Source organism: Lissotriton helveticus, chromosome 4_1 (assembly GCF_964261635.1).
Source record: "Lissotriton helveticus chromosome 4_1, aLisHel1.1, whole genome shotgun sequence".
NCBI lineage: Eukaryota > Metazoa > Chordata > Amphibia > Caudata > Salamandridae > Lissotriton > Lissotriton helveticus.
In genome coordinates this window covers 880,425,559-880,438,775 of record NC_136063.1, presented here as the reverse complement: position 1 = coordinate 880,438,775, position 13,217 = coordinate 880,425,559, and positions in this window count along the sequence as shown.

Here is a 13,217-nt window from a genome sequence, read left to right as displayed (position 1 = left end):
ATTGAAACCTGAAGGTTGAGATTGGAATATTTATGATTCCGTGTATTATCCATTCACTGACAGGTCGTTCTGACATTGTCATTGGTAATCTTTCTAGTTTTTCAATGCTCAAGATTGTATAATCAGCACCCTTCTGCGCCATAGCGATTTGTCTATCAGTAAGGTTAAAGATTTGGAATAGTGACGTTGTGTTGATTAAACGCCAAGGCACATAGCCTGAACGCAGATTTTGTAACGTCCAACCAAGCTGTACAATAGAACGCAATTGTGACTGACCATGTTGTAATAATAGTAAGTCTTGCGATAATATATCGATTGCTGAAGACACAATGCTGTCCAATGAAAAAATTCTGGAGGACAGAGTCATTAACCCATTGTCCACTACAGAAAGTGATTTTTCCAAATTAATACGGTCAATTTCCCGTATTCTTTCTGCTGTCTCAATTTGAGTAACCTTCCAGGCCTCATTGTATGCTGCATATACAGAGGCTGCTATGAAACGCTTATGACGCTGTTTGCGTGGTCCCAGTATGAAATCACGCAAGTCAGCACCATTAGTAAGTAAAGTTAGGTGTTGCTTAATTTCAGGCAGTGTGGAAGTTTGTAGCCATTGAAGGCATAATTTGCCCACACTGTAGGTTGTTATTATCCCTGGGTGATGTCTTTGGGGATATCTAGGGTCTGGCCTGGTCATTTTGAAACCCTGTGTTTTATTCAGGAATCTATCTTGACAGTTATTTGTATCTGTGGGCCAGATCAACCATTGTTTCCAATCAGGATGTGTTCTGTTTTGGTTAAGTATATGGTTTATGTCTATTCCTTCATCTGTATCAGAGTTATTGCTAAACATTGTTGGCTTTGGAATAGATAGGTTATTTAAATCTTTGATTTTGGCTAGGCCAAGACAGGTGGTTTGTTGGACGGTGTCATTTAAAAATATCATTTGTTCTGGGATCATGCAGGCTCTAAACAAAGCTTCTATACCCTGTACTTGCCATTCTTTTGTACCCCAAACACTTTTCAAATCAACATTTTTGTCCCAATAATCAAATCCAAAAGTATTCATTTTTTCAAAGAAAGAATCCGAATATATCAATTTTGTGTTGGTTATCATGGTTTTCATCCCTGTCTTGTTTGACAATTTGTAATAAAATGTTTCAGCATTAGTTATGTTAAAACCTGAAAAATATGAATATTTGTCATATACGGTTCTAGAGCTCCCTTTTGGAGGTGTAGCACAATGTTCCCATTGATTATAACTTAAAACATTTCTAGGTTGTGCAGATTTATGCAAGAAATGGTTACCATAGTGGTTATAGCAATACATACTATCATAATTTGTAGAACCCTGCAAATAATCATGTTTTGTAAATTTAGCAGACATTACTAAGTCAGACATCATATTGTTAATACTTTCAAAGTCCCAATCATCAGCAAATGAGTTTGGTTTTGCAAAGTCACTCAAAGAGATCTTGATTTGGTGTGGATATTTCAGGATCTCGACCGGACCATAAATTTCATAGTCAGTGTTGTCCCAGGCTACCCCACCAGGTATTGGAATTGCTGTGAAGTTCGCTGAAGAAAGTTCTGAAGAAAGTTCTCGTTTCTCGACGTGTGAAGATGTGTGTGGTTTGAGGACCAAGTTGATGTTCTGACTTGCTGTGTCCATTTTAGCATATTTTCCCTCAATGAAGCGTCCCAAAGTAAATACCATGATGAGCCAAAGTATGAGGATAAATGCACCAAAACCCACCCAAAATTCAATCCATGGAGAAATCAGATATGTTTCTTTTAGTTGTTTCAAAAGTTCCTTCGCTTTGTCTTTAAAGGATTTTGATGATTGCTGTGTCTTTTGTTCGCTGAAACCGTCGGAGGAATCATCGAAGTTGATGAAGTAACCGGATGCAGTTCTGTCAATTGTTCCAATTGGTTCAGGATTTTTGTTTCTTGCATTTTCACTTGGTACTTCTGTATAGATTGGTGTGTCTCTACTAAATGTCTTTATTTGGGTTTTCAGAGGTCTAAGTTCTATTGCATTGTTGCATAGTCCTTGTTGTTCTTCTGTAGGCGTTTCGAATGTGATGAGCCTCTTTGATAGGACCTCTGTACTGGTAGCAAACCTTGGTGTTCTGCTACTTATTGGGAGTCCACTTGGCCTACTGTTTGTTATCGGCCACATGTTGTGGTTTTACCAGGTCGATGGATACAACTCGGTTCTCCTTTTTTCCAGCAAGTGGCGGTAGTACAACTGATCTTGTCCCGTTGACAGACAAGACAGGAACTGCTTTTCTGTAAGAAGGCCCAAATTCCTTCTTTACCGCGATCTTTTCCCTGACTAGATCCCCGACTTTTGGAATCCAGACAGGTCTTGCTGGGACAGGTGGTGATTCTTCAGTGGTTGTTGGCTGTTGTTTCAACTGTATGTTGCTCAGGTCTTTTCTTGTTTTGTTTAAGTCCTGCAAAATAGCCAAACGGTCTTTGACATCAAAGGTTTTTTCTATTACCACTGAAGTCTGACTATCAAGGTCAGAGATCAACATCCTAGTTCCGAATAATAATTCGTACGGACTGAATCCCTTCAGAGAATTTCTTGGCAAGTTATTTAGACTACGTTGGACACTTATTAGATGTTTGACCCACCAAGCTCCCGAACCTAATATCCTTTCTATTATAGATTGCTTTCTGTCTTGGTTTTTTCTTTACACCATCCCATACCCTCAGGAAGGAAGTGAGAAGATTCCCGCTGGGCTGTGCTCATTTGGCCATTCTTTCCCCCCCCAGGCTGGATTGCCTGAGAAAAGGAAAAAAATGGTCGAACGTAGCATGCTCTTAGCGTATATGCCATTTAGACTCGCAAATCTTGTATAACAGTCCGGACGTCAGCCGAGTGCTGTGGATCTACATTATAAGTGGGAACTAGCCTGTATATGTTAATCGCAAGCCATTCTTTTTAGTGGAGATGTTATCTGCCTTGATACGACGAGGTATTAAACTGCTTCTCTCCCCACTGCGATCTCTGTTGCAGTTTGGGCAGTTTTTTACAAACATGGTGTAGTGCAGGCTCATGCCTGGCCACCAGTACCGTGATTGTAATTCTTCCAGAGAATCTTTTAATTTAAGGTGTCTGTGACCCTCGCCCATGTGTGCGTCTGCGATTAACAAGTTTCTCCTGTCCATGTTTGGAATCACTCTATCCCCCACTCCAGGGATTCGAGCAAAAGGGACGGAGTTTGCATCGATTATGTATGTATAATTGAGTGGATAGTTGATCGGTAACGCTGAGCAGTCGCCGTTTGATGACGTTTTCACCGCCAGCAATGTTTCGCCGTCAATGTATTTTAATGTACGCTTTTTTCGATCTACGGGAGCCGATTTAGTGGCTGCCGCTGCGGCTGTCTCAGCCAATGAATTCCCTACAACGTGAACGCCATCACGTTGATGACTCAGTGAGTGAGTCACGTGAGTCTTTGGTAGTTCTTTCTTCAAAAGAGCTACTTGTTCCCAGAGAAGTCTCTGCTTTATTGGTGCATCTGTGTCATCTTTGTAACCGTTCTGAATCCATGTCTGCAAATCCTTGTTAAATGCTTTGACGCAGAAATATGAATCTGACACTATAAGCGTCGGGAATTCGCGATCCGCATTATCTAGCGCCATTTTCAAAGCTAATATTTCAGTTTGCAGTTCTGAATTAGTTTCTACTGAGTGTGATTTTGTTAATAGAGGTCTTAGTTTACCTCCGTGCCACACTTCTTTTGTAATCTCACATGTGGGATTGTATGCATGTTCTCCCCAAACGGAGGGTTGAGCATGTCCGTCTGTATAGATTACACAGGCGTAATGTCTTAGAGGCAGAATGTCGATTGGCAGAGGATACGTTTTTTCATATTTTAGGTTTTTTAATTCTTCTAGTTCTGGATCAAAGAAGTAGTATACTTTGTCCGTTGTGATTGAATTTACCCATTGCAACCAATCTGGATCCAATGTTGTTGTTGGTAAATTACACGGTGTTGTTAATGCCTCGAAGGCTGATTCAGCTGTTCTGACTGTGATATGTCGACCATCAGCTATGTCTTTTTCTCTAGCTATTGCGGTTTGAACTGCTTGAACCATTTTTCCTTTGTTGCTGAATCTCTGTTCAGCTTTTGTGTACAAATGTGATTTGAATGCAATTGGTACCTTTTCTCCCTCATTAGAGGTCAGGTATGTGTATCCGCATTTCCCTGGGATGACTCGGATCACAAGGTTGCGTGTATTATCACGGGTTTCTAATTTTGTTTTAATTAGCATGTCTGTTTGTAAGGATCTCAAAATTTCTGTGTGAGTTTGAGTCCAACTGGATCTTTTAAAGTCTGGTTTAATTAGATCGTAAAGGGGCTTGACCCTTTCTGCGTAATTAGCAATGTAAGTTCTTCCGAAATTTAGGAAGCCTAGAATTGACTGTAGGTTTTTTAGTGTTTTAGGAGCTTGGATTACGGCACATTTCTCTAGGAAATTGTCTGCCAGGCTTTTGCCTTCACTTGATAACTCATATCCTAAGAATAGGACCGTCAGATGGGCAATTCTGGACTTTTTGAAGTTGAATTTGTAACCCTCTGCAGCGAAACCAAGTATTATGGTGTTCACTCTTTTCAAGTGAGTCTCCAAGTCATCATCTGTTAAGTAAATGTCATCGACATAAGATAATGCTTCATCATCATATTGTTGTAGTAATTCTGTTACTCTCGCTGAGAATACCCCCGGGCTATTCCTGTACCCCTGGGCTAACCGACAGAATTGTTTTTGAGTGCCATTTACTGAGAATGCAGTTAAATATCTGCTCTCTGGTGCTATGTTTTGACAAAAGAATCCGTTGGAGATGTCCAAGGTTGTTTTGTATTTTTTGCGCACTATGTTATTCATTAGTGCAGCACTGTGTGAGTTTTGCACTGCAAAGGTTTTGCAACATGTGTTAAGGTGTCGGTAATCCAAAACTAGACGGTACGAATTGTCTGGTTTGGAGACCGGAAACAAAGGATTGTTCATTTGTGAGGTGCAAGTTTCAATCACCCCTTGGTATTCTAGCTGATCTAGTATTTCATTTACTTGTTTTTTAGCTTCTTGCTTAATTGGGTACTGCCTTTGTGCAGTTGGTTGTGATTTTAGCTGGACTTTGTGAGGAGGAGAATCCTCATCCCATCCTACGTGATTTTTATATAAAGCAGGTGCTAAGGCCACTGCCCACTTTCTAGCAAGTGTGTATTTTTTATGAATCGGTATTTGATTCGAGAAGGCAGGCATAATTACTTCTTCGCCATGAGGGCACTCCCTGACAAACTCCGGTGGCCAGTCTTTTTCAGCTAGAAGGATGTCATAGCCCTTGGATAGGTTATCCCAAAATAGTCCCCTTATTTTCCTAGTCTTATCTCCCTCTATACGTAATGTTATCTCGTATATTTTGTGGGGCTTGCTAACTCTGGTATCTGCAGTTTCCACTTGAAGGTATTCATTCGTGTCCACTGTCTCCAGATGATTCATAAGGACTTTGCGAGCTATGCTCACCTCTGCTGCGCTGTCTAGCATTGTCTGAGCCCACTCTCCGTTTTTCAATTGTGTCCTCAGTATTCTCGGCATTGTTAACTACCTTGATACTGGCTACCTTCTTTTTTGGAAATTGTGATTTCTTTTTCAGTTGAGCAGGTTCCTTGTCTTTGGACTTGGCGTGCTCTTCTGATCGTCCTCTTCTTTCCGATTTCTGCGAGGAATTCTGAAAAGATTGAGAGGGACGTGTATCAATGTCTTGATATCTATCAGGTTTTTTAATATTATCCCTATTTCTAAGGTTATATCTATTCCCAGAGGGTTCACTCTGAGGTGACCTTTGTCTCGGGTTTGGAGATTTCTCTCTTCGCCTAGGAGACCTTCCTCTGGACTGGAATTTCTTTTCTTTAGGATTGGATTGTTTGTTCCCATCCCAGTTCTTTTTTGGTGAATTATTATTATTATTAAAAAACATTTTTTCTGGACTTGTAGTCAGTTGCGGTTTTACTGGTATTCCACCTAGACTATCTCTGCCTAGTTCTTCATAGGATTTTTCTATGATTCTGGCAATTTCAGCTGGTTGGTCTGCTATATCTGTCTCTTTTAACCTCTGGCGGATCGCCACGTTTGCTGCTTCACCCTTTATGTTGGCTAGTAATATAGCCGAGACCTGCTTGAAGTCTTTCAGTAATTTCATACCAAGAGTTAAAGCAGGTTCTGGACCATATTCATCTTGAATTTGTTTTAGCACATCTGGTATTACCGAAATGGATGGAACACCGTGCGTTTTTGTGTAGATGGAAGCAAAGACTGTACCCCAAGTGTCACAGTCCTCAATGTGTGGTGCGATTCCCATTGGGAGACATATAGTCAGAATCCTGTGTTTCTCTAGCGGGGTGGTGTCAGGAAACACCGCCTCTATTTGGGTGATTTTCTGTGCCAACCAGAATGGTATCTGTTCCCTTTTAGCTGGAACCTTACCTAGGCAGGATTGGATGTTCTGTGGTGTAATTTTATTTGTGTTCCCCTGGTGAGAGGTCAGCTGTGGTAGTTTAATCGCTGGCTGAATTGTAGAAGTCCGCATTACATACTGAACTAATTGTCTGTGAATTTTTAGTAGTTGTTTTAGCTGTATTAATAGCTCTGGTGCAGTCATCTCGTCGATGTCTGGATGTGGTGTGTATCCGGCTAAGACCGGCCACGTTGCTCCTGGTCTTCCTAAAGGACCGAGCCTTGTAATGTGATTATTATGTTTTAGGGCGCCATCAAATAAGAGCAAATGCTCTTGGAATTTGAGTGGTACTTCCACCTCCTCGAAAGGAGTGTACGTTTCAGGAGGTTCCTCTACTTTGTAATAGTGGAAGTACTTTGTTACAGCATTTGCTGCTGGAAAATGTATCCATGTATAGTATACCTCTGTCTGCCGATATTCGTGTGCCTCAATTACGAATATGACTGTGCCACCTCTAGGTGTCAGTCCATTTTCTATAAGTTTTAAGGTTATAGATCTCCTTTTGGCGACCTGGATGAGTATTATATCCTGGTCTGCTGCTTGCATGGTAGCATCAGCATCTGCTATTTCAGTAGCTAATCTAATTGCCTCTCTTTCTCCATCACTGTCTCCCATTTTACTGACAGGATGGTATTATTTTTATTTGCAGATCAGGTTTCTTTATGGAAACAGAGATTAGATGCACAATATTCTGGAACTGTTTTATCCTTCAACGTTGACTAGACCAAGAACCGTACATAGGAGTTCCCTCCTGCGAGGTTTTGGAGGATATAATAACCTTTCACCCACTCCAGACGTCTTTGGAGTATTTGGGAAAAGGGGTCTGAGTGAGAAAGCACGACTGAGTTACTCTAAATGTCTTACGTTAGTTTTATCGCCCTTTCCAAACGCGTTGGGCGCCATGTAGTGTAGTTCCTATTTTCCCAATAGGCTCTGCGCATTGGAATAGTACCTACAGCAGTAAAGGCCTAGGCCAGACGTTAACTAGGTCTACTACTGTCGATACTAGACTTAATTTTTGGGTTTGCCAGCTAAGCTCAGAGTTCGCTAGAAACTTTCTCGAATGTTCAAGGAAGGATTAACTTCCCTGATTAGACAAGAAGGGATTTAGTTTCTGACAACCATAGAACATGACAACTTTGCTCTCCCCTAATCAAGAGTCAATCTCGAGAGTCGTGTGAGCACAAGGCAATTATTTTACTCAGTCAGTACGTGCATTCTTAGTCTCATCAGAATGTAGAGAAAAGGAAGAGACGGGCGTGTTCAATAAAAGGTGTTATTTATTGATCAGTCTCTTTTCTCGTACAAGAGATATGGATCGATATTATTGCGATACTTATAGTTAAGTAAAGTGCATACATTAGAAGCAATAGTATAAAATAATACTGTAAAAACATTGATATGGTTTCTGAGCCATATGATGTTTAAAATGATTAAAATATATTTACATACACATATACATTTGACTAAACGTACTCAACTGGTGTTTCTAAATACGCCTACCCCGTGTACCTGACCTAAGTCTAATGCGTGGGCGGGAATAGAAAGTTACAGTTTAAGTTAAGTTTGTTTTTGCCAAGTGAATAACTAAAGAATTCTCTAGGAGGGGTTATTCAGTTCTGTACCTGGAATTTAGGATGAATGAGGAATGGTATCTCTTTCTCTGCTCTCGATATTCCAGGCTGCCTGCGAGGGCTACCCGGAAGCGCCGGTGCTGGGTCTCTCGGCTTGAGATAGCAGCGCGTCTCTCAGCGCGTCAGGAAGGCGGGGCTGCTGCCTGCGGGGTCTGCTTCTGCTCTTGGCTTCGGCAAGGGTGGCTGCTCCGTCTTGTCACCACGCGTGTGTTTGCATAGGGCAAGGTCGGCAATATTTATACCTTAAAGGTGCCGGGATTGACGTAAGGATGGACATAGGTACGTCAATAAAGATATCATACGACTTGCTCGTTAGCACATTCTTTACTAAAGTTCTCTGTGAAATCAAAACAATGGCCGCACGGATTATCCAGGTTGTCATAGGTTTGATTTGTTATGAGAACGTCGTATGCCTTATCAGGGGCTGGAGGAATATCGCTTGTCTAATTAGATCTCAAGCGTTATGACCTAATCAGATAACACGTTCCTGTGCCGTAGTGTGACTGCGTCAGATAACGGTATCTGCATCATGGGGGATTTCTTGCCTCATGGGCTGACTGTTAGTTAACTAGCTAGTAAGTTTAACCAGAATAGGGTCAGGAATAGGGGGATCGATTCAGAACCTATAGAAATACACGACAGTTGTGTTTGCAATTACCGCTCTAAGTGTACTGGGGATGCTCAGACGTGAGTCCCAGGCACTCCACACCACTGGAGTCAAGCTAGACGGGCTGATGAGAGGTGTTACCTCGAAACCGGGCCGGTCCTCGGATGCTTGATTCCGTTCTGGGAAGGACATGGCTTTTGTAGTTCGGACTGGACTGTTCCCATGGGGCACAGGGTCAGCGCTGATTTGCATATCGCCATTGTCTAACCCAGGGTGGTGTGGAGTGGAAAAACGATGGATTTGGGCCCAGATCTTTGGACTGGGGTGAATGTGTGACATTGATCCACATTCTGTCCATCACTGTTGTGTTTGCAATTACCGCTCGAAGTGTACTGGGGATGCTCAGACGTGAGTCCCAGGCACTCCACACCACTGGAGTCAAGCTAGCCGGGCTGATGAGAGGTGTTACCTCAAAACCGGGCCGGTCCTCGGATGCTTGATTCCGTTCTGGGAAGGACATGGCTTTTGTAGTTCGGACTGGACTGTTCCCATGGGGCACAGGGTCAGCGCTGATTTGCATATCGCCATTGTCTAACCCAGGGTGGTGTGGAGTGGAAAAACGATGGATTTGGGCCCAGATCTTTGGACTGGGGTGAATGTGTGACATTGATCCACATTCTGTCCATCACTGTTGTGTTTGCAATTACCGCTCTAAGTGTACTGGGGATGCTCAGACGTGAGTCCCAGGCACTCCACACCACTGGAGTCAAGCTAGCCGGGCTGATGAGAGGTGTTACCTCGAAACCGGGCCGGTCCTCGGATGCTTAATTCCGTTCTGGGAAGGACATGGCTTTTGTAGTTCGGACTGGACTGTTCCCATGGGGCACAGGGTCAGCGCTGATTTGCATATCGCCATTGTCTAACCCAGGGTGGTGTGGAGTGGAAAAACGATGGATTTGGGCCCAGATCTTTGGACTGGGGTGAATGTGTGACATTGATCCACATTCTGTCCATCACTGTTGTGTTTGCAATTACCGCTCTAAGTGTACTGGGGATGCTCAGACGTGAGTCCCAGGCACTCCACACCACTGGAGTCAAGCTAGCCGGGCTGATGAGAGGTGTTACCTCGAAACCGGGCCGGTCCTCGGATGCTTGATTCCGTTCTGGGAAGGACATGGCTTTTGTAGTTCGGACTGGACTGTTCCCATGGGGCACAGGGTCAGCGCTGATTTGCATATCGCCATTGTCTAACCCAGGGTGGTGTGGAGTGGAAAAACGATGGATTTGGGCCCAGATCTTTGGACTGGGGTGAATGTGTGACATTGATCCACATTCTGTCCATCACTGTTGTGTTTGCAATTACCGCTCTAAGTGTACTGGGGATGCTCAGACGTGAGTCCCAGGCACTCCACACCAGTGGAGTCAAGCTAGCCGGGCTGATGAGAGGTGTTACCTCGAAACCGGGCCGGTCCTCGGATGCTTGATTCCGTTCTGGGAAGGACATGGCTTTTGTAGTTCGGACTGGACTGTTCCCATGGGGCACAGGGTCAGCGCTGATTTGCATATCGCCATTGTCTAACCCAGGGTGGTGTGGAGTGGAAAAAAGATGGATTTGGGCCCAGATCTTTGGACTGGGGTGAATGTGTGACATTGATCCACATTCTTACCATCACTGTTGTGTTTGCAATTACCGCTCTAAGTGTACTGGGGATGCTCAGACGTGAGTCCCAGGCACTCCACACCACTGGAGTCAAGCTAGCCGGGCTGATGAGAGGTGTTACCTCGAAACCGGGCTGGTCCTCGGATGCTTGATTCCGTTCTGGGAAGGACATGGCTTTTGTAGTTCGGACTGGACTGTTCCCATGGGGCACAGGGTCAGCGCTGATTTGAATATCGCCATTGTCTAACCCAGGGTGGTATGGAGTGGAAAAACGATGGATTTGGGCCCAGATCTTTGGACTGGGGTGAATGTGTGACATTGATCCACATTCTGTCCTTCACTGTTGTGTTTGCAATTACCGCTCTAAGTGTACTGGGGATGCTCAGACGTGAGTCCCAGGCACTCCACACCACTGGAGTCAAGCTAGCCGGGCTGATGAGAGGTGTTACCTCGAAACCGGGCCGGTCCTCGGATGCTTGATTCCGTTCTGGGAAGGACATGGCTTTTGTAGTTCGGACTGGACTGTTCCCATGGGGCACAGGGTCAGCGCTGATTTGCATATCGCCATTGTCTAACCCAGGGTGGTGTGGAGTGGAAAAACGATGGATTTGGGCCCAGATCTTTGGACTGGGGTGAATGTGTGACATTGATCCACATTCTGTCCATCACTGTTGTGTTTGCAATTACCGCTCTAAGTGTACTGGGGATGCTCAGACGTGAGTCCCAGGCACTCCACACCACTGGAGTCAAGCTAGCCGGGCTGATGAGAGGTGTTACCTCGAAACCGGTCCGGTCCTCGGATGCTTGATTCCGTTCTGGGAAGGACATGGCTTTTGTAGTTCGGACTGGACTGTTCCCATGGGGCACAGGGTCAGCACTGATTTGCATATCACCATTGTCTAACCCAGGGTGGTGTGGAGTGGAAAAACGATGGATTTGGGCCCAGATCTTTGGACTGGGGTGAATGTGTGACATTGATCCACATTCTGTCCATCACTGTTGTGTTTGCATATCATAACAGTGGCATATTTTCTTACAGCTTAATAAAATTGTTTTGTACATAGTTTATATGCTAAATGGAACCCAGTCAAGATGAGATGTTTTCCAACCTCCTAATAATTGAGCCTGCAAAGCAGCTTTACTCTGTATTAATGGAGGTATGTGCTTCTAATAGGCTTTAATAGGTTTAAAAACATTTAAACTGCAAACTAATTACCATATCTTGAACCTCTGGTCATTTTATGATTAGAAATAAATATTTAGGGGCCTATTTATGAGGATGCTATCTCGCTCTTGTACTAAGTAACGTGGTGGAAGAGTGACGCAAATCTTCAGACAGATTTTTGTAGGAACGCTATGCCACTTTGTGCGGTGCTGAGTGGCTCCAAAAATCTGGAGTAACACAACGCTGGTGCTAATCGCTGTGTTGCCTTTCTCTGCCCTACGAAGTTGTTCAATTTGCTTTGCGTTGGTGTTCCTATGAAACTCCCATGTATTTTGACGTGTCCCCATAATTACAAGAGCTTGTAAACCCGGGGATGTGCCAAAATCTTACACCTTCCCAAGGTAGGTGTAATAAGGGGAAATGTTTCTATTTCTCCTAGTTTCTTTCTCTCCGAATGCAGCACACATAGAAAGAGGAATATGCCTCCCAGGATTGTTGTTGTGAATATATATATCTCAAAAGAAACCTCTGCCCTACTTCAGGAAAAGAGCATGCACACAAGGGCTATTCAGGGTAAGGCCACTTTATTAAATAAAGCCTCCTCCTCCGACCCAGCTCAGAGAGACGCGTTTCAGCTGAAGAAGCAGCCTTCATAAATGTTTTTATCAATTTGTTATATATACATATATATAATCCACAATTGCCCAAGAAAAACCACTGCCGCCTGAACAGAGGGCGCGCCGACAAAACACGTACCTCCAGGCACGGTCCGAAAAATTTGCCACAATCCTTAAAACAGGGAAGTCGACGCCATGTCTTTGCATCCAAAATCAGTTTAATGTCAGCCGAAAATGAAGAAGAATTAATTCCCCCACTTAAAACACACCACAGGGCGTATTTGCAGACATGTCACCTCAGGCCCGCCCCCTTTCTTCACCACTGTGCAAACCCGCTCCCTGGCAAGTTGTAAGTTGGGTAAGTAATTTCTCTTCAATACTGAGGGTCCCTGAGGGACAACTAGACCACCAGGTACCTCCAGTATGCGCCAGGGAGCTGTGTTGCAGAGAGGTGTTCAGAGGCCACGTCCCTTTTTACACCTCCCTGCAACGCAGCTCTGTGGCGCTTACTGGAGGTACCGAGTGGGCTAGTTTGAGCCTAGGGACCCTCAGGATTCAAGGGGACTTAATCTCCCAACTTAAAATGGCCACATGGCGTGTTTACACATTGGCGAAGGGAGGGGACAGGGCCTGAGGTGACGTGTGCAAACACACCCTGTGGCGTGTTTTAAGTTGGGGAAATAATTCCACTTCAATCCTGAGAGCCCCTGGTGGCCAACTAGCCCAGCAGGTGCGTCCAGTAAGCGTCATTGCGCTGCGTTGCAGAATGGTGGTCCAGGCTGTACCCCTTTTTACACCTCTCTGCAATGGCGCTTACTGGAGGTACCCAATGGCTAGTTTGACCATAGGGACCTTCAGGATTCAAGAGGACTTAATCTCCAAACTTAAAACGGCCACTAGGCATGTTTACACAGTGGGGAAGGGAGGGGACCGGGCCTGAGGTGACGTATGCAAACTCGCCCTAAGGCACGTTGTAAGTTGGGGAAATAATTCTCCTTGAATCCT